This window comes from Mesocricetus auratus, unplaced genomic scaffold (assembly GCF_017639785.1).
Source record: "Mesocricetus auratus isolate SY011 unplaced genomic scaffold, BCM_Maur_2.0 Super-Scaffold_100023, whole genome shotgun sequence".
Taxonomy (NCBI): Eukaryota; Metazoa; Chordata; class Mammalia; order Rodentia; family Cricetidae; genus Mesocricetus; species Mesocricetus auratus.
The window spans coordinates 24,194,896-24,216,214 of record NW_024429204.1 but is presented as its reverse complement, the minus strand read 5'-3'; the positions used below and the strand labels follow the sequence as shown (position 1 = coordinate 24,216,214).

General features: G+C 49.8%; 1 protein-coding gene across 16 annotated transcripts in view; it reads right to left on the bottom strand.

Moving 5' to 3' along the window:
* Positions 1 to 21,319, bottom strand: part of LOC106021825 — a 207,112-nt gene that overhangs the window by 77,235 nt on the left and 108,558 nt on the right. The window contains exon 3 of one of the 16 annotated variants that reach the window (XR_005870517.1): positions 10,841 to 13,009. The exons of the other annotated variants lie outside the window; for them this stretch is intronic. The gene's annotated coding sequence lies outside the window, so the exon portion shown is untranslated. Of the gene's footprint in view, positions 1 to 10,840; positions 13,010 to 21,319 lie in introns of those variants that run through there. 16 annotated transcript variants of the gene reach the window in all.

Genomic DNA, 21,319 nt, shown 5'->3' with positions numbered 1-21,319 from the left:
ACAGAAGAAAGTGTGTAGATTATTTCCATTCAGCTCCATCCTCCAATTACTCAAGTGATGGAAAGTCACATAGCCAATGGGACCCCTGGGGAAGTTCCAGGCTACTGGGAATTCAAGCAGCAGTTAAAGTTTAGCAGGGAGTTTCCCCTGGTGCACAGGTGCAATGTTAGGTGAGCTGTGATGGAGAACCCCACCCCTGAGAGACCTCGCATACTTATTCATACCTCATCTCAAGAAATGGTCCTCTAGAAAGCCAAGGAAACACTGAGTCCAGTGTTGGCCCAGAGCACATGCCCCAGGAAATTACATCTCTGTAATAAAGGCTGACTTTCCCAGAAAGCTAATGTGGAACCATCACCCACCTTAACACCCCAAATTATGAACTTCCTAGTTGTAGCCATAATGCATGACAGGTATGAGGAGCTCAGTTGATCATTGCCCAAACAGTAAGCACTTGCTGAATGAATTACACACACTGTTTCCATAAAGCTTAGATGAGTTCATTTCCCCGCATACTGGGTGTTTATTAAGCACTAGAGTCTATCCATCCATCCATCCATCCATCCGTAAATGCAGTTACTGGATACTAGTTGACACTCAGCTGCCCGCTTCTTTGGAGACAGCCTTGGCTGAACACAGTGACCATGGTCAAGCTCAGGTATCCTTCTAGGCAAGGCCACGGAGTCACTGACCAATCCCTGATGGGGGAAGTCCTGTGTATATGTCAATAAAGCACTATTGGCCAATAGGGAAGCAAGATAGGTGGGACTAGGAGTCGAGGAGGACTCTGGGTAGGAGAAACACAGGAGGTCAAGATGTAACCGCCATAGGGATAAGAAGCCCGGAAACTTCTCCAGTAAGAGAAATACTTAGATTAACAATTATGGGATAAATACTTAAGTCGGAGCTAGCCAGTAAGAAGCAAGCAAGGCCAACAGCTTCATAATTAATATAGCCTCCTGTGTGTTTATTTGGGACTGATGCGGCTCTGGAACCAGGCTGGCGGGAAGGCTTCTCTTTACAAATTCCCATCCCAATTCAGGACAGTGTCGAGGAGAGCTGTAGTCTGGTCTGTGCACTGCTCCAGGGCTGTGTGCTTTGTTCTATCACCTTCGCACGGTGACATCTCCATCCGATTCTGATTCCTTCCTTGGGTTTCCCAATCGTTGATCCCCAACATACTCCCAGAACAGGCATCATACTTATTAATCTACACACCCATATATGCCTCTGAAGGATTCCAGCGTAGACTGTAATTCCAGCACTCAGGATAATAATAAGTATAAGAATAAGTAGTTCTGGCCAGCCTGGGTTACAGGCCAACAGGAATTGTTGGGTATTTTTGTTTGTTTGTTTTGTAAGGATGGGTGCTCAAGGCTCTGTGCCACCAGACAAAGGCTCTAGACCCAGTAGGGCAGGCAACATTCCTACACAGGGGAAGCGACACATCGACAAGTGTTCAGGATTCAAGGCGCAAAACTACAACCAGTGAGCAAGCGTTATGGGAAGTGTGTAAATATTCATGGTTGTTTTAGTGTGTGCATAAGTCCTAGGCCATTACAGACCCACATAGTCTGCCTTTGTTCCCCCAGTGCCCGATTCAGAAAATAACATGAGCAAAACTTTCCTCATGCGATTAGATGATGATGATGGGATATTAGATGATGATGATGGGGTAGACAAATGAATAACTGTAATCACGTGCTGGTTGGACAAGGGAGTCACTTCTGAATCTGCCATAGCACAAGTGACTGGCCACGATGATTTGATACTTACTTAGTGCATGATGTTAAGTGGACATTTGTCTGTGGCCTGCTCGCATTTTAATGGGGATAGTGATAATTAAACTACTGGTGGAAAACCTCCCTGGAGGAGGCAACCGTGATTCACGTGGCTTGAAAGAAGGGGAAGAATAGAGGAAGCTGTTCAGGGCATTAACATTAGAAAAGCAGGTCCTTGCTTTGCTACCCAGTGAACCAAAACACTGGCTTCATATGACAGTCCCAAAATGCAAAGTGTGGAAGCATTCCAGACCCATAGCCTCCGTTACTGAGAAAATGAAGCATGGCTCTCCTGTGGTTCATGATGACACTGCACAGAAGCCAATCAGCACATCACTGTGCTTTGGAGACTTGGTCCTACAGTGACAGGAAACTATCCAGCTCCTGGAATGAAGGCGATGACAGAGCCAGGCCTGAGCTGTCCAATTGCTTTGGATGCCTAAGCGCCCATGATCTTGAAGCAGACAGGGCCTTGGGAGTAGCCAGGAGCCTCCATTCTAATACGACAGCTGTAGGAGCAGAAGCAGCCTTGGGAAAATCCAGACCCTGGCCTCGGTGTCCCTGCTGAAAAGGTGTGGACCATGAGACATATCCTTAGTCAAGACCCCAGACACTCTGTGGTACCTTCTTTCTGAGGATGACACTTGGAGAAATCTGGGCTACTGAAAAGGGGACGTGGAGAGAAGCTCGGGCAGTGTGTGGACAAAGGTTGGGGCGGCCAGTGAGAAAGGGTGATGTTTGCTTGAGGCAATTATGAAACAGGTGATGTCACGGAGCTAAAAGTACAGGGTATTCCAGAATACACTGCTGTCTTTGGCTTGTTATCATATGTCCCTGCACTGGGAGTACCTCAACAGCCAAATGTTGGGGCCAGTAGAGGTGGCAGGCAGGGATGACAGCTCAAAGAACCCAAGTCCAGGGCAAACCTTGATGTCACTATTAGGTAGCAGCAAGCGACACATATCGCAGGGAGGCAGTGCAGCTCTGACTTCAAGCAGAGCCCTCAATACTTCCTGCCTGTGACATCTGGTAGACAGAGCAGAGTGCATCTCTCTGAGTCTGGGGCTTTCCGGGGATACTGGGCAAGGACTCGGGTGCCTTAAATCATTTGTAGGGACTGAACATAGAGTAATCTCTGCATAGAGTAATCAGATCACCTTACGTATAAGGCAGCAAATGGATGCCAGTGGCATTAAGATCCCAAGTCATAGCATGTGGTGGTGGAGAATGCCTTTAATGCCAGCACTCTGGGTGTCAGAGCAGCTGGATCTCAGTACATTTGAAGTTGGCCTGGTCTACAGAGTGAGTTTTAGGGCAGTCAAGGCTACACAAAGAAATCCTGTCTTGAAAAACCAAAAGAGAGAGGGAGGGAGGGAGGGAGGAAGGAAGGAAGGAAGGAAGGAAGGAAGGAAGGAAGGAAGGAAGGAAGGAAGGAAGGAAGGAAGGAAAGGTCCCAGGTCCCAGGCCTCTCCTGCTGCACTTTCCAAGCATATACCACAAATCCCTAGGGGTCCACACACTCTCCGGGAGGCTTTCCTGGAGATTCAAGGTAGATGAAGCAGGTGTAGGCAGCACCTCAATGTAACCAAAGGATCCTTCATTAGTCGTAAGGATAAGAACTACATCTATTTGTCAGAGGAGTGAGAGTATGAAGAAAGCATGGACTTCAAATGGTCGTCCTCCACTCTACTAATGACTCAAGAAAGCCAGGATATCATTAAAACTCACTTAACGGGAACAAAGAGGATGATGCTGCAGGCCGGGTCAGTCTACACAGAGCCAGGGTCAGCCTGCATAGGCCCAGACCTGAGCTCTAGAGAAGTCTTTTCTCTAGGAGTCTTTCAGGCCAGGCAACAGGGATTTAACAACTCAAAGAAAGTCCTTTAACTCCTCACTCCTAAAGCAAGTAGGATGTCAGGAGAGTCTAATCCCCAGCAGAGGGAAAGCGAACCCCCACATAATACTTCCCCAAGAATAGAATCTCACACACCAGGCTGTGCTGAAGGGGGATGTGAGCCCAGGATTCTCACAGGGTTAACAAGTCTAAGATGGAGAATGAGGCACTAAGCAACACAGACAAGAACTTACTGGTAGGTTTCGTTTTGTTTCCAAAGCAGCTTGTGTATTTTAACCTGTGCCCTACAAATGGCCTCCTCTAAGTAGTTTCATGACACCCCAGTACACACACACACACACACACACACACACACACACACACACGCACGCACGCACGCACGCACGCACGCACGCACGCACGCACGCAAACAGGGGGAGGGGGGACGTTGAGGAAGGAAAGAGAGAAAAAGAATGAAAATGAGTTCTAGAAAATGCAAATGCTCTCAAGTGACCCTGGCTCAACTATCAACTTATGAATCAGTCCAGGGAAGGAAGGAAACCAGGCATGCCTCTCCGCAAAGAAGAGATCAGTTCTGGAGAAATCACTCATTGGAGCGTTCAGCCCATGATCACTGGTTTTAAAAGAGAGGCTACTGTATCTCCAATGGCAGAGTGAAATGAGACTGAAAGGAGTTTGTGTAAGGCAGATTTGAGTGAGCACTACAGATATTGCCATGTGTTCACAGCAGGACCCAAAGTCCCTCTTGACTTGATTTTTCACATGTCTTTGCAATCACAATCAGAAAAAAAAAATCAGCATTTTCACACAAAGGCTCGGTGTTGAAGTTCCCTCGCTTGAAATCAAGGGTGCACCGCCATTGGTTCATCTTAAGGGAATACTCATATCTCGTGTGAAACGCATACAAAATTCTAGAGGGGTGGAGGCTGGAGGATCACCAGCTCCAGAAAAGCCTTGGGTACAGTTAACACCAACCTGGACTACCTGAGACCCTCCCACAAGCAAAGCAAAACAAAGGCATATACGTTGAAGCCCAGGAAGGAGCCTAGAAAGAGCACTCATGAGGAAGCCATAGAGAGATTGCAACACCAGAGGCCAACACTGCAGATCTCGGCTGAAATCCCAGTCTCTCGCATGTCCAGTCCAGTGAAGGTGGGCATTGCTACCCACCCAGGCACGCTCCAGTCTTCCCTTGGGGCATCAGAGGTCTAGAAATGCTATCCTGGCTTCTCCCAACTAGTGCGGCCCTTCCCTCTGCATAAGGGACTCCAGCTAGACAGGTGAGGGAGCTTCAGGTTGCTTCGGGGCAGAGAGCAGAGACAAGGTGCTGAAGAAGCCTCAAGCCCACAGGATGTTGTGGGTGAGGCAGTGAGAGGGAAAAAAAAAAAAAAAATCAAAGAAAGTTGTCTAGAAACGCAAACAAATGTTCAACTATAAAAGGGGGGGGGGGGGGGGAGACTTAACAGGAAGGCATGGGACGCACACACCCTCTCTTTCCCAAGGTAAGAAAGCCCAAAATAGTTGAGGAGGTGCTTCACAAAGATTTTCTGCAGAAAAATCCTCCTGTCTAGCTCATCATTTGAAGCTGGGGGCCGGAGAGGAGAAGAGAACCAAGTGCTTAGTTGAAAGTCAGAGACCAAGGGTCGGTTGCAGAATTCTCAGTAGGTGAGGAGTAGGCTCTCTTGGTCCTGGTCTTCAAGCTCTGAAGTCAGTCACGCCTTTAATCCCAGCACTCGGGAGGCAGAGTCAGGCGGATCTCTGTGAGTTCAAAACCAGCCTGGTCTACAAGAGCTAGTTCCAGGACAGCCTCCAAAGCCACAGAAAAACTCTGTCTCGAAAAAAGAAAAAGAAAAAAATCAGGACTTTACACGAAGACTCAGTGTTGAAGTTCACTCTCTTGAAGTCAAAGGCTGCACTGACATTGGCTTATCTTGAAGGAATTCACATGGAAAATAATGAACTTGTTTCTGGAAGCAACCAATGCCAGTAGAGTTGATAAACAAGCAGAAGGGGTGGCGGGGTGGGAGGAGAAAAAACTCCTCTCTGGATAAAAATATACATGATTTAAGAAGAGGCCATTTTACACCTATTAAACCACATTTTTAAAAAATCTAGTTAATAGGCATGTCTGCCTATTAACAGAGGCAGGGCAAACAGCCCTGTTTGAAAGTAATTTGGCAATATGGGTCAAGAGTCATAACACTGTGGCCTTTGACTCAATAAGCCTTTTGCTGAGAATGCGCCCAAATGATTTACAAGAAAAGTTGCACGCGGAGATGTGCACAGTCCCCTGGGGTCTAAGAGCAAACTGATGTCCCTTGATGGTCACCTGATTTTAAATATCCTATCGGTGGAACCGACCACAACACAGTGATGGGAATGAAAGTTTGCAATGTGCTTTCATATGCGTGAGGAAAGTTTAAGATGTAAACACTATCCGATGAAAAACACTGCACAGTGGATATCCGAATTAATACAATTAGCCCATCATTTTCCTTTCTATGGGGTGTGATGCCATTGCCACACTGTTGGCTCAGCAAGCAGCAATGATGATGATGGTGGCAGTGACAATACTTTACTGCTAAAAGTAGATGAGCTGGAGTGCTGGCTTCGTGGTTACAACCGTTGCGTTGCTCTTGCAGGGGATCTGGGTTTTATTTTTCAGCACTGCTGTAGTGACTCACCACCGTCTATATAGCTCCAGCCCCAGGGACTCTGATGGCCTCTTCTAATCTACACGAGCACCAGTCACACATGGGGTACATATATGTAGGCAAAACACTCATACGCACAAAACGATGAAAGAGTTTTTTAAAATACATGAAAACGATATGAGACTCTCAACCTCATAGACTTGGAAACAACTCAGGATAGGAGCGATGGACAAATTCAGAGAGCATCAAAGAGCAAGTCAAAGAAAGCAATCTTGCTGGGCAAGGCGGTGCAAACTCATAATCCCAACGCCAGGGAGGCAGAGACTAGGAGCATCTTAAGGGTTCACACGGGTCAGCCAGTCTAACCTAACTGGTTAGCTCCAGACTAATGAGAGATCCTGTCTCAAAGAAAGGGATGGCCTTCCTGGAGGTGACTGTCTAGCTGGTCCTCTACCCTCCATGCAGACACAGGAAAGTGGTCTCTAGCGAGAGCAAGCAGAATGTAGGCGAGAGTGAAGTCTTGTGTGAGCCTGAGTCCGGCTGTGCTCAGCAGCTCTAAAAGGTTCTCTGAGAGCCTCAGCTTTGAGAGGGTCTGGCCCCTCCTTCCTCTCACGCTGTTCAGACAGGAATGGGGAAAGTCAGCCCTGTACGTGATCAAATGTTAGCTGATTCTCGCAAATGTTCACAGAAAATCTCCCAGAGGTCTAGAAAGGATTTCCATACTGACCTGTGCAAAGCTATGCCATTTTCAGAAAGGTAACTCGGGCCCGCCTCGGCTGGGGTGCTTGAGGGCGTAGAGAATTTTGGTTTCCTGTACGTTGGGCCTCAAGTGGGATTCCAGCTCACACTAGAATCCCGGCAGACCCCTGTCTGCACAAAACCCAGGCAGAGACAACCAAACCAGGGGTGAACACTGTACCAACCTTCACCTAACTCTAGTCCTACCTCCAAGCCAACCAGTTCCGTGCCTCTGGGCATACTCAGTGTATCTCAGAAACGTCCTCTGTTTTCACATCCATAAATGGGGACGGTCTGGAGTCTTTACTCTTGGAATGTGCAGGGAATAAACATAGAGCCCAGCAATTCTGGAGCCTTCTCCCTCGTTGGTAGCTTTCCACCACTGCTGTCATGCCTAAGGTCTCCCGACGGAGCAGATTTTCCCCGAGATTTTTCCAGACTGTGTTCATGTAACACATAGCAAGGGCACATTCAGCACACAGTTCCACTCTTCTGATGTCAGCATCACCTTGGGGCTCCCTGAGGCATGACGTCTAGGCCTTCCTCATATAAAGGTTTCTGATTCTTAGGCAGATGCCCTGATTGATACAGGTATATTTAAAGTTGATTCCGCTGCTGTGTGGCTGGGCTGGGCAACTCTACCTCATACGGAAACAACAGTACGTTCTCTCCAAACCTCCAGGGCCAAGACAGCAGGAGGCAGGAGTCCTCCTTCATTTGTTTAGGCTGCAGTTCAATAACTACTTTTTTTTTTTTTTTTGGTTTTACGAGACAGGGTTTCTCTGTATTGTTTTGGAGGCTGTTGGTCCAGCCTGGCCTCGAACTCACAGAGATCCGCCTGCCTCTGCCTCCCGAGTGCTGGGATTAAAGGCGTGTGCCACCACCGCCCGGCTCAATAGCTGCTTTTGTACCGAGGCACAGCCCTGTGGGTAATTGGCAAATGGCAAGGGGTTCCCTGACTGCTGTTTTCCCTACTCAGTCCGGTGACTTCTTCTCCCAAACCGGCAGAGCCGTCCAGCGGAAGTAACTTACCAACGGAGGACAAAGGAAGCACCTGACCACTGCTGGAGGTGACAATGATGGAACTCAGCCCCATTGTGCAGGGTCCAGATCTGGCTGGAGCCATGGCAACGCGGGGGTGCTACTGCTGCTGCTGCTCTACTGCCATAGGTAGCAGTTGCTGAGGAATTCACAGGAGGCAGCCTGCCTCTTCCTGTTCCCTGATGGAGGACAACCACTCTGAGGCTGGTTCTCAAAGTGAGATGGGTGAGGGGAGGCTTGGTGGTCCATCTCTGACAGGCTCACCTGCTGGGAATTTCCTTTGTCGGGATTATCAAAGAACCACACATTTTCTTCTCCTTTCTCTCTTTGCAAACGCCCCTGGGCCTGCAGCAGCCTGTTTCTTGTCAATCTGGCAATGAGGCAGGAATGTTTCCTGCATGTGACCCACTGCTGTGCCTGTATCTCTCATGGTGCCATCAGTGCTAGGCTAACCCCACGTCTCAGAGGAGGAAATGGAAGCAGAGAGAGCCAGGCTCCCTGTCCAAGGTCACGTGACAGGCTGGCATGGGCTCCAGAAGCTGGACTCTTGGATTCAAGCCTGAAGGGAATTACCTGGCTGTCGGCTTTTGTAGAATCCATAAGCACTGTTGGGATCCTGCTTGGTGCCGGGTGCAATGGTTCCTATCAATTGCTGACATAACAGATTTAGTCTCCCAGAAGACAAACCTCCAGAATGGCGGTGAGTGAGCAACTAGACTGAGATAAGTAAGGTAGGAAGAGACTCATCCTAAGTATGAACAGAACCACGCCATGGGTCAGGATCCTGGACTAACTGAAAAGGATAAAACAAGTAGGAGCCGGTATTCATCACCCTCTGGTTCCGAATTGCAAATACAATCTGGCAGCTACCCTGTGGTCCTGCTTTCTTCACGGTGGTAAACTAGAATAACCCCCCCCCTCCTTGCTTTGCTTTGTACACTGCTACAGTAATAAAAGGTTTTTAAAAAATGTAACGTATATACCAGGACAAACAGAAGCTGCAGATACTCCATGGGAAGAGACATGTTCTCAAAACCCTAACTCTCAACACCCAGCAACCCCCGAACAATGATGTCCTCCCGAAAACCTACCCAAGCCGGGTGGGTCTGGGCTGCTGCTACCCACTGAGGCTGGGTCTGATGGGTAAACTCAGCCTGCGGGATCAGGGAGATCCGATGTAAGAGGCAGCTGCTCACTCTCCAGAATGGACCTGGTCTCACCGGCCCAGTCTGAAAATCAAGGCAGTAATAATAAACTAGAAATGGCCCACGCAGTGCTCAACGCTCTGCACGGCGCTCGGCCTCGCTGTCAGAATGGCAACTCTCAGCAGAACTGGCCAGTTTTCCTCTAAGAGACAGAAACCTGCGGGGCACAAGCTCTCTGCGTGACTGCAGATCTGCTCCTGAAGCGACAAATCAGCATAGACAAAATACAGGAGAATGGGTATGGCTGTGTTCTAATAAAACTTTATTTATAAAACAGGGGGTCGGTTAGTGCACTGACCGTTGTGCTTTGGTGGAGCTGACAAAATGGATCCTATCGAAAGGCAGCCAAGAAACTGCTCTTTGCTTTTTTATTTTGACCCCTCCTTCAATACTTGGACTTTAAGGCACAGATAACTTTCCCTTTTGGGGAGGGGAAGGGGGCTGGGGAAAGGTAGACTCTCCCTGTCTACTTTTCAGTAAGGCAGCATTGTGGCCTTGGAGCATTTGAGAACTACCATGAGCTCAGCTGCCATCTTCACAGATGAAGCCGGGGTTGAAAGGAGTCACAGAGAACTTGGGATCCTCTGTGTTGCCATCTTTAGAACAAGACAGGTACTGCCGTTATGATGCCCCTACTTAAGAGGTGGTACGCTCTTCCCAGAGTGCCCTGCGGTGTCTGAGCCTCCTGGCAGCTGCTTCAGTAGCCACAGACTTTGCGGTTCTGTCTGGAATGTACATGGTGAAGCTCACACCCTCCTCGGGGATGACCTGACTCCTGTGTGCCTAGTCCTGGGACTGAGGCCAGGATCTGGGGAACTCAGTGGTCCAGGTCTAACATCTGCAAGGTTAATCCCAAGATCCAGTGCTCCTTAACCTTCTTCCACTGGTGGATAAACTTTTGTCCCCAGCCCACAACCTGAAGGAAGGATAGGTTTCCTTCTAAGAGGTCCTGGGTCTGGCTTTCTACTCCGGGGAAGGTTCTTCCTCCCTCTTTTCTTTGTGTGTGTGTGTGTGTGTGTGTTTTGTTTTTTTTGCTTGTTTGGTTTTTTCGAGACAGGGTTTCTCTGTATTGTTTTGGAGGCTGTTCTGGAAGTAGCTGTAGACCAGGCTGGCCTCAAACTCAGAGAGATCCACCTGCTTCTGCCTCCTGCGTACTGGGATTAAAGGCATGAGCCACCAACGCCCGGCTCGTCCCCGTTTCTGCCTATGCATTTGTCATCTGCAGGAGAGCAGCCCCTCCTATAAAAACAGCCCACCTGCAACCAGCCCAGCACGCATGCCCCACCAGTCTCCAGGAGCAAGCACAGCATACCCTGACGATTTCCACGCCTCACGCCCTCCAAGGAAGCTCTTCTGGGTCAGGGACAAAAGGGGCACGCTTGGATTCTCAGAGGCCACCTAAGTCAGTGAGTGCCCCGGCCTCTGGGATGAAGGTAATGGAGTCTGAAGACACTTTGTGGAAGGACTCTCTGAGGTAGGGCTTTCCAATTCACCCATTTCTGTCCCGGGCTACGCCGTCCCCACCTCTTCCCCCACCCCACCCCCGGCAACCCCCTGTACATGATGTGTGTTTCTTCAGGGCTGGGAACCAAGCCAGAGCTGTGTGCTCTACCATGAAGCTACTCCATCGTCACTGACACTTTTGTCTCGGGTTTGGAAGAAGACATTTGCACCCTCCTCTGCCTTAAAATCCTTTTTACGTAAAATCCGGCTTACTCCCTACCCTCAACCCAAATGTAAATGGTCGCAGCGGAGTCTGGCTTCTGCTCCCTTTGCCCTGCCTTCCCTCAACCTCTGTCTCAGCACAGCAAATCCAGCTACCGGCTCCTCCAGCACACCTTGGCCGTGGTAGCCTGATGGCACATCTAAAGATCTCTCCAGGCAGGAGACCCGGGATTTTCTCTGGGAGAATGAGTGTGGTGTCTTGTTTCTGTGCTCCCAGAATGCAGCAGTGCTTGGCTCTAGTCTGCGTTCGTTGGCTCCAGTATGTCCTCAATGCCCACGATGTGGAACCCTACATTCAGTAGCTGCAAACAATGCCGGACTCATTTGGGACTTTCTAATGGTGACCTGTGCCTCAGTTTCTGCATTTGTGAAGAGCAGGAAGACTCCAGAAGTTGGGCTGACAGAAAGGAAGTACCTCAAAGCCACTCCTGCAGAGGCCTTCCTAGATAAGTGTCCTTTCTCTCTATCTTTGGCCTGCTGATCTGGCTATCTGGGGACATCCACCCAGAAGGCTCCCTGGTGACAGGCTCTGCCACAGAGATCCTATCTTACCACCAACGGAACTTCAAAGGCATCTTTATCAGCAGGGCCCACCTCAAGGAAGGTGGATTCCTAAGAAACTTCTCCTGGTAAACCTTTTATTCTGGGCCGGCCAGGCACACCCGCCTGGCCTTATCTGCAGTGTCCCTAAACTGTTGTCTTTCCAGGAAGGGTGTCTCCTATCTACAGCCCTCCAGGAGGCAGAAGACCAGAAGGGCCATAGAAGCCTGGCCTCGGAGGCTGGAGCCTTGGCTACCACTCTTCATCTGATGCCTTGGGACAAGTAAGGCCACCTTCCGTGGAGTCAGGCTCCTGCAGTTTGTAAACTGGAGTAATTAGGGTGGAGATGGAACATGAGAGCAGACTCCAGAATGTCTGTCCGTGGTGATTCCCTTGCAGTGAAAGAGCAGAGCCGCGAGGCGGGAAAAGATGGGGAAGGGTTTCCAGGAAGCCCATTATTCTGCAGAAGGCACAGTGCAGAGTACAGCAGAACCTTCTGAGAACTGCTCACGCCTGTGGGGGAGGAGAGCAGCCAGCAGGGAGCCTGAGGGACAGTGCTGTGCGAGCCTGGAAGTAGGCTCAGTAGGGGGTCTTCTCTGGGAGCTGAGCAGGGGCTGCCTGGTCTTGACACTGGAGCCCAAGTGCTGACAAAGGTGCTCACCTTCCTACCACCTCCCTGCAGGCGTCAAGCAGCCTAACAGTCAGACCAGTGTGGAAGAGTCCAAAGTGGCACTTCCTGCCTCCTTCTCTGGCGGGTTTGTGGCGCCTAGGGCTTCTCCAAGAGCAAGCCCTGGGTCCCTTCGCTGCCACGTGGCCCGAGTGTAGAGCTGAGGTTCAGGAGCACCTTCAAACACCCACTTCATGCATGAACAGGATGAAGACGGCTGGGGGGAAGCATTCGGGGGATGATACACAGAATCGCCCATTACCAGGGATGGATGGGCTCTCGTGGTTAAGTATATCTCCTCCATTTCCCTCCTTCAGAGCCCAGGGTCACCAGGCTTAGGCTCATTCACTTCACCGTACTCCTACCAGTCTTGAGCCTTGAAAGCCGCCCATGTGACAAGGGCATACCCTGGGGACACTGGTCACACACTACATTTGGATCTCTGCAATGTTAGGCAACCTATGCTGCCTCAGACTAATCACTGATGCCCTCAAAGCGCCTGTTGCCATAGGACCCCACTCCAAGTGAGTTATGGGGATGGCATAAGATGTTTAAATCTGGGTTTGGCTCCATGGTACCCATGTCTGCTAGCTGACTACTGGTCCCACCAGGGAAACTCCAGACACATGACTACAAAGACTCATGCCCACCATCCCAAAAGTCCAAGTATAGTTCGTACTTTGTACCTGGACTCCTAGGCCCTTTGCTCATCCTGGGTGGGTCTGTATCTTACCTTCCGATGCTAAGCCTGAGGAGTGCCAGTGTGGAAACTAATTTTTACAGCAGCTGCCTTTCCCCAAAGCCTGGATCAAATAAAACAGAAATCAGGAAGCTTTCAAAGTGTGCTACAAAAGGTTCTAAATGGTTATATTTACATGAACCAGAGTCCCCCTGATCCTCAGATCAGTCAGCAATCATGCCACTCCGTGTTCCTGTTTGGTCCTTTACACGCACATACCCACCATACTCCCCCAGCCAGTCTGGTTTACACGTGCCCCATTCCTGTTTGGGACACTCAGCTTTGAACGGTCAGCTGGGATCTTGGTGCCAGGAAATCAGACACCAGGGCCAAGACCTAAGGACACACCGCACCTGTCCTTAGGTTGCACAAGCAGTCCCCAGCCCCGAGGTTCCAGCCTGAGGGACAAGGAACAGTGGAGCACCTGGGGATTACTCCATACCCCACTTTCTTACTGAAAGTCCCTGCGAAGCTGCCTGTGTGATTGCATCTGTGTGTGCAAACTTCCAGTCACGGGAACACCTGGGCAAAGTCACAGAAGCCAGTACAATACCCCCCTCACCTGCAGGAGTAAATAATAATACTAGGCTATGTGACCCCAGTCATGCAGTCTCTTTTCCTATAGAACAGACATATGGAAGCCCTGGTCTGCAGCAGGTATGTCTGAAACCCAAGAGTGAAAAGGGAATCTGTTTGCTGTTCCCTCCCCCCTATAACCCCTCCTCTCTCATCCCCTCTCCCCTACATTCCTCCTTCCTGCATCCCCTCTCCCCTACATCCCCTCCTCCCTGCATCCACTCCTCCCAGGAGAAGAATGTAGATCCTACCAAGCTGTGCAAATGACAAGTCATTTCACATCTCTGAACCTTAACTGCTAAGGACGAGACAGACAGTGGTTTAAAAGTTTTGGTTTTTTTTTTGTTTGTTTTTTGTTTTTTTGTTTTGTTTGGTTTGGTTTGGTTTTTTTGAGACAGGGTTTCTCTGTGGCTTTGGAGGCTGTCCTGGAACTAGCTCTGTAGACCAGGCTGTCCTGGAACTCACAGAGATCTGCCTGCCTCTGCCTCCCTAGTGCTGGGATTAAAGGCGTGCACCACCACCGCCCGGCTTAAAGGTTTTTTGAAACATATTAAAACACCGTGGAACTTGACCAGTGATCTCACCTGATATATACAGAGAGGAATAAAAGTGATGATGATTATGGTGATGATGGTGATATGATGATAACTGTGTTGACTATAACAGTAGGGTCTATGAGATGGCCGTTCTTTGACATTTGGGCTCTCGCTCCATTGCATGAGAGACCTGTTTTCGTCATTTACTTAGGTGTTGTTAGCAAATGACCTGTAGGGAGGTCTTCCCTTCTTGACAGAGAACACGAGGTAGTGGTAGGGTTCTGACTATACCCCAATGCCATCCATCATGGCATGGGAGGCAGGGCAAGCATAGTGCAGCCCGGTGCTACTACTGGGCTGGACTAGACATGGCTTTGACAGCAATGAATAAGGGGGGGGGGGGATAAGATCTGCATTGCCCCAGAACAGCTGTATCTGCAAGCATAGCTTAGGACCCTCCTCCAGGGGTTGGGAGCCGGGACACAGAGCACCACATCACCTCACTAAACTCCAGCAGCATCTTAAATTCCCACCCAACTTGTCCCAGCCATTCTGAACGCAACATAGGAGCACTGGAGAACTGTCCCCACGGTGGCATCAGAGATACAATGAGCTAACACGTGTGAAGTCCCAGTCAGAATCCAGGTGCCATATGAGATTCGCCAGGAAGAAGCTCAAGTCACTGATAGATGAAGAAACTGGTGTGCTCATCAGGGGTCTGAATCCTTCACTCCTTAGCTGGGCAAGGTGGTGCCTGACTGCAATCCTGGCATTCCTGTACCTTAAGCAGAAGGATGGAGGCCAGCCTGGCTAAGCAGCCAGACTCTGGCTCAACAAACAATATGAGAAGGAGAAGGATACAGAGAGAGGCATGACCACCGTCGGTGCCCTGGCCCTGTTTGGTTTCCCGTGTGTGTGAGGTAGGTCAGACCCCGTTTGGAGAAGTGTGAAAAACACAACACGGAAGTAGATGTTGTCAGGAATGATAGTGCACACCTTTGACCCCAACGCTCGGGAGGCAGAGATGGGAGGATTTCTAAGTTTGAGGACAGTCTGGTCTACGCAGCACACTCCAGAACAGTCTAAACTACATAAAGAGATTCTGTCTATGAAAGGGGGGGGGGGGGGGCAAGGAGGGAGGGAGAGGGGGAGGGAGGGAAGGAAGGAAGGAATGAAGGGGAGGGGAGGGGTGGGGAGGGGAGTGGAGCCTGAGCCAGCACTACACATAATTACTCGCTGTTTCAGCAAAGCCTTGGGCTAATTCGAATCTGGCTCCTCTTGGCTCCCACATGGAAGGCTAAGAGCTACTGAGGGTTAGTGTGACCCTACCATGCAATTTCAGGTCCTTGCCAAGAAATGGTGAATGCCCGTTTTCTGTTTTTGTTTGCATGCTGTGCGCATCAGTGGTTTTGCTGCCAGCCTCTAAGAGTATTCAAGACCATTATTATCTCAGGCGTTGTATTTTCTCCACAGTCCTGCAGGCAGCCTGCTTGAAAAGCCGTGCCATTTTCTTTTTTAGGGGGGGAGTTCAAGACAGGGTTTCTCTGTATTGTTTTGGAGGCTGTCCTGGAACTCGCTCTGTAGACCAGGCTGGCCTCGAACTCACAGAGATCCGCCTGCCTCTGCCTCCCAAGTGCTGGGATTAAAGGTGTGCGCCACCAACGCCCAGCTAGCTGTCCCTTTTTCTGCGTGCATCTCCGGCTGCCAGAATTCTACAGGAAGAGACGTGACCAGCAACTTTTGACCCTTCGAGCTGAAGTACAAATCCCACTCTACTCACAGAAGAGAGAGGGCATCTGGAAGCCTACGTAGAAATGGGCTTACAACAGAGCATTAATTACTTAATCAAGCAATTGAAAAAGGGTCTCACTATGTAGCCCTGGCTGGTCTAGACCAAGCTGGCCTTGAACTCATAGTGATCCACCCGTCTGTGCTGAGATTAAAGGTGGGCCCAGAAAGGATTTTTTTTTGGGGGGGGTGGTATTTTTCCTCAAATCAGGTTTCAGTCCCAGGTCTACAGCTGTGTGAGCTTCAGCTTCCTTGTTGGAAAGAGGGAGGAGAGAGTTTGGGAGAAGTGTGGGCTGAGCTGTTGATACCCACCCCTAGAACCATTTCCGGAACGGTGGTTGGCTGCTCTTATCTGTTCTTCCGTCAGCTATGCTATAATAAAAGACTAGGTTTCTGAAAGTGTCACCAGAAGATTCGGGACCGGGTCCTGCTCACAGGTCCACCGGTCATCCACTCCATGCAAACAGTGCAGTGGAGGTTTTCATGCCCAAGAAGGACCTCTCTGTGGTATGGGGGTCTCCCACTAGGTCTGTACAGGGACTGCCAAGAGTTTAAAAAAAAAAAAACCAGAAGTGGCCTGGTTGGGGATTTTTGCATTTAAAAAAAAAAATCAATGGCTGGGCTTAGAGTCCACTCAAGGTCAAATTTCAGGCAGACCTTCCCTTCCCTCATTGAGGAAATGCAGATAAACTGCTCTGCTCACTGAAAAGAATAATCTAGAAAATGCAAGTGTGATTACTAAAAGGCGTGACCTGGAGGCAAATACAACCGACTGCTCACAGTCACGTGATCTCTCTGGTTTCCTCAGCCTGTGCTTCGGGTGAACTCTGTGCCACCAGAAGAGCTCGGTCTTAATAGAGACTGGGGGCCTTGGAACTAAATAAGCCTCTGTGTTGTGTCAACTCACCCGGAGACAGAATGTTCAAAATAATTAACCACTTAATTTTTTCCCCCAAAGGCAGCTTTTCAAATTGCAAAGGAAGCATTGACTGAAACGCCTAAGGAAAGAGGGGACCGGAAGAGGGGAGGAAAGCTTTTCTTAGCTGAGCGATCATTTTGATGAGTAAGCAATAAGGAAACAGAGCGCAGGACCTCCAGGAACTCAAAGGGCTTTGACAGACATGATCTCACTGCCATCTTTTTATTAGCTTCTAAGACAGGTTAACAGGTTCCTGCCTCTCTGCTGAGACAGGGAAACTGCAGTCTTGTGGCTTCCCTACACATACTGAGGCTGGGCAGCCTGTAGGAGCTGCTTACACAGCACATGCTGCAATCTGTTTCTTTATCTGAGCTCCCTCCCGAGGCAGGCATCACAGGTGCAAATGCTTTTTCTATGAACCTTGTTTGTTTTAAAAATAGAAAAAAAATGCGTTGGCTACAGCAACACTAAACTTTTTTGTTGTTGTTGTTGTTTTTTCTGAGCAACAGATCAGAATAACGAGGAGGGACACTTTGGGGTCCACCATGGGCTCACCTGCCGCTACAACTGTTTGTGGGATCCCAGACTAGAGATGGGCAGATGGTGTTCCTCTTGATCCTTGACAAAGGAAAAGGCAAGGCGGGGTCACGCGTAGTTGAGGGAAGTGACCGTTAAGGGCAGGGCGGGTGCTGTTATCATGGAGTTCCTCTATTAAATGCTTTTTATTTCATTTGCTTTCTTTCCCTGCCGGGGCTTGAACCCATGCATGCTGGGTCAGTGCTCTACCACTGTGCTATACCCCAAGCCCTGCTAAATGCCTTTTGGCTTGCCCTTCTGAGAACATCTATGCAACAGTCACCTCAACACCATGCTGGGATCTACCCGTTATGTGCCCGCCCCGCCCGGAGTCACGCCTTCTTTTTCGCCATTCTACGACCTGCATGAACGCCAGGCACTGGGCCTAACCTGGGCTTCCTACCCAAGGCTCAGGGAACTACCCCTGAGGTGACTGCCAGGTTTCTGAATGACGTAGACACGCTGTGTGTTGGGAGCCCGTGGGACTTCAGAATGCACGGCAGGGTACAAGGAACAACATGGTGGGACAGAGGCATTCTTGGTTGCTACTTCCTCTCTCGCAGGAAGTCCCAGTTCCCCCTTCAGCCTAGCAGGGCTTAGATTCCCAGGCCCTTGCTCAATGGAGTGAGATCATGGCTCTGTGGTACTCTGTGCACAGCTTAAGTGCTGAGGGGGCAGGAGCCATCTTGGCGCCACAGCGCCTTGGCGTGCTGCGTGTGCCCCTGTGGCCACACATAGGAAGACAGACTAGAACTCCTGGAGGAGTCCTGACAGTGCGCTTGTAGACAGAGAGCGCTGGGAAGATAACTGGAAGGAGCTCTCCCAGGACCGCATTCTGTGGGCTGAGAGATGCCTGCCTTTTCCTAATCCATCTTTATTCCTCTCATCCTGAGTGACTATCCACTATCACCCCCTCCTGCTGCTACTGCACTCAGCGCTTGGCTGGTGAGCTCCTTAAGCAAATTCCCTGTGCATGCGTGGTGACCCCAATCTGTTCCCTGGAGCTAACTCATTTGAGAAAACCACCACTCCAGGCTTTATCAATGGAGACAGTGTGGAAGTCACAAGAGTTGGAAGGCCAGAGTCTGAGGCTCAAACTTTGGACCACCAGGGGAAACCATGCTTATCTTCCCCCAGAAGATACTAGAGCTCTGTGGCTATAAAGTCTGTTGCTGATGGCACCCATGAGTCGGGTCTTAGTCTGTCCCTGCGTACAAAGATCAAACAAGGCTGGGCAGAGGTGGCACACACCTTTAATCCCAGTACTCAGGAGGTAGAGGCAGGCGGAACTCTGTGAGTTCAAGGCCAGGCTGGTCTACAAAGCCAGTTCCAGGCCAGCCAGGACAATTTCACAGAGAAACCCTGTCTTGAAAAAAAAACAAAAACAAAAGAGCCAACAAGAACAGCAAGCCACCCCGGGGTTGACTCACTTACCCCAGGCCACATTTGACACCTGATTGTAGGTGAGGGGTACTTTCTCCGGCCAGTCCTCACACTTCCAAGCTGAGAGCTGCCATCCCAATCAGTCAGAGGGAGACCAGATCAAGCTATTGGGAGCATAAAATAAAAGCTGGGGTTGTTGAAGAGATGGCCCCGTTCGTAAAGTGTTTTCCAGGCGAGCATGAGGTCCTAAGAGTTTGAATGCCTAGCACACGTAAGAGCCAGGCATGACAGTCTGTGTCTAAATCCCTATGCTGAGGGATGGAGATGGGAGCAGCCAGGTTCGGCCAAGATGCTCTCTTTCAGAATAAGTGAAGTGAGGCGAGGGAGGGGTTCATTGATAGAGAGCTGACTCAGCTGTTAAGAGGACTCCAGTTCAGTCAGGCAGTCAGTCACCACGAACCCAGTGCAGGCCACTCATAGTTGCCTGTAACTCTAGCAGGAGGGGAGCCAAAGCCTAAGGCTTCTGTGGGCATCTGCAGTCATACACACAGACCAATCAATACCCAGGCAAAAACACATAAAAAAAAACACATGAAACAAAATTAAAATATTAAAAATAGATACTGTTTTATTTTTTAGGGAGTTTTTTGTTGTGTTCTTTTGCTTTTTTGTTTTGAGACAGGGTCTCTCTGCATAGCCCTGACCTTCATGGAACTCACTAGGTAGACCAGGCTGGCTTTGAACACAAAGAGATCCATATGCCTTTGTCTCCTGAGTGCTGGAACTCAAGGTGTGAGTCACCACACCTGGCCTTAAAAATAAATCTTTAAAAAAGAAAGGAAGATTGCAGGAGGCTCTCAACATAGACCCCTCACCTCCACATGCAAATGGGCGTCCATATGAGCACATGAGTGCATGTCTGTTCATACACACACACACACACACACACACACACACACACACACGCGCGCGCGCACACACACACGCACACTCACACTCACAAGCTATGCCTGAAAGGCTCAACAGTGGCTGACACTGAATAAGCACTCAGGGAATAAGAGTTCCAGTTATATAGCCAGAGGGAAAAATCATGTCCCATGGCAGAAAGCTGTTCCAGGAACTGGGCCATCAGAGAGGTGGGCTGGGCTAGGGCGAGAGCGGGGACAGTGTCTTTGGCCAGTGACTAAGGCGGCCAGTGCATCCATCCCAGGCAGGGCTGGCTTGGGTGGGTGCCTTGGCTGGCCCTCTCTCAGGGTGATGCATTTTCCCGTAAGCTCTGTGTAAGTCCAGGGCTAGCGCCGTCCTCCCCTTCCCTGGGGTCTGACACTGATCGGTGATGAGATGCTTCTGAAAAGAGGCAGAGTGCACCAGGGCCCTGGGAAGTTCATATGGGAAGAAAGATTAGACAGAGCCAGGGAGGAAAGGACAGATTCATAGGGGACAAGTCATTTCCCAAAAGACACCCTCTGTTGATTCAGCCATGTGAGGTGTGAGGATTACAGGGCAGGTCTACAGGCCAGGCTGAGTTCTGGGATGAAAGCCAATATCAATGAAGATGAGGTCTGAGGAGACAGAACAGAAGCAAAGGGGCCTGATGGAGTAGTGACAGTGACAGTACAGGAGGGCTAGTGTGTGACACACACACACACACACACACACACACACACGCACACACACATAGCTTCTAATGGCCACCACGCACCACATATAACATACAAGATCTTGTCTCTGGGAATCTACCTTCAATGTTTGTCCTGTCGTGTAGGTACTGGGGAAGCTGACAGGGCTCAGGGGTTGGGTATAGGGGAATCCAAGGAACAGCGTAACAGTCCCTAGACTGCTGAACCCCTCCCCAGCCAAGCACCGCCAGGCAAGACAGTCAACAGCTCTGGGGTCCACTCACTCAGCTGTAAAGGCAACACATGCGTCCCCTCCCAAAAAAGCCCAACCAAAGATGTCCTGTGTTCAGCGTCAAAAAAGGCTTCAGGCAGGACCAGTTACTTTGAGCTCTTACCAGCTCTAGATCCCACAGCCTGAGGTGGACAGTCCAAGGCTGCTTTTCACAGCTGAGACTAAGACAGCTCTCAAGGCAAAATGACTCACTCACGCTCACGGTATTTGTCTCATAGGACAGCAGCAACAAATTATCACAGGCCAGGTGGTTTAAACGACAGATAGTCATTTCCTCATAGTTCTTAAGTTACAAAGAGACACAAGAGCAGGCATCAGCCAGGTCCATTTTGCCTGAGACCTCTTGCCTTGCCTTAGGTGGGGCCTAAGTCTCCACCAAGTTCCTCAACTGCCTTCTTTTGGTAGCGTCTGTATTCCAATATCCTCTTCCCACTGCAGTCACACAGGCTGAGGGCCCACACTTGAGGCCTCGTTGACCAAAACAACCTCTTCAAAGACGCTCTGAGCTAGAAGGCTAGGACTTCATTGTACACTTTAAGGGGCGTGATTAGACCGTAGCAGTCACCACCTTTTCCTGAAGCCTTCCAAGCCTGACAGATGCACCAGTGCCTGTAACGAAAAGCCTGACTTCCTTGGGCCCAGAATCACATTATAACAGCTCAGTCAGTAGAGCACAAGACTCTCA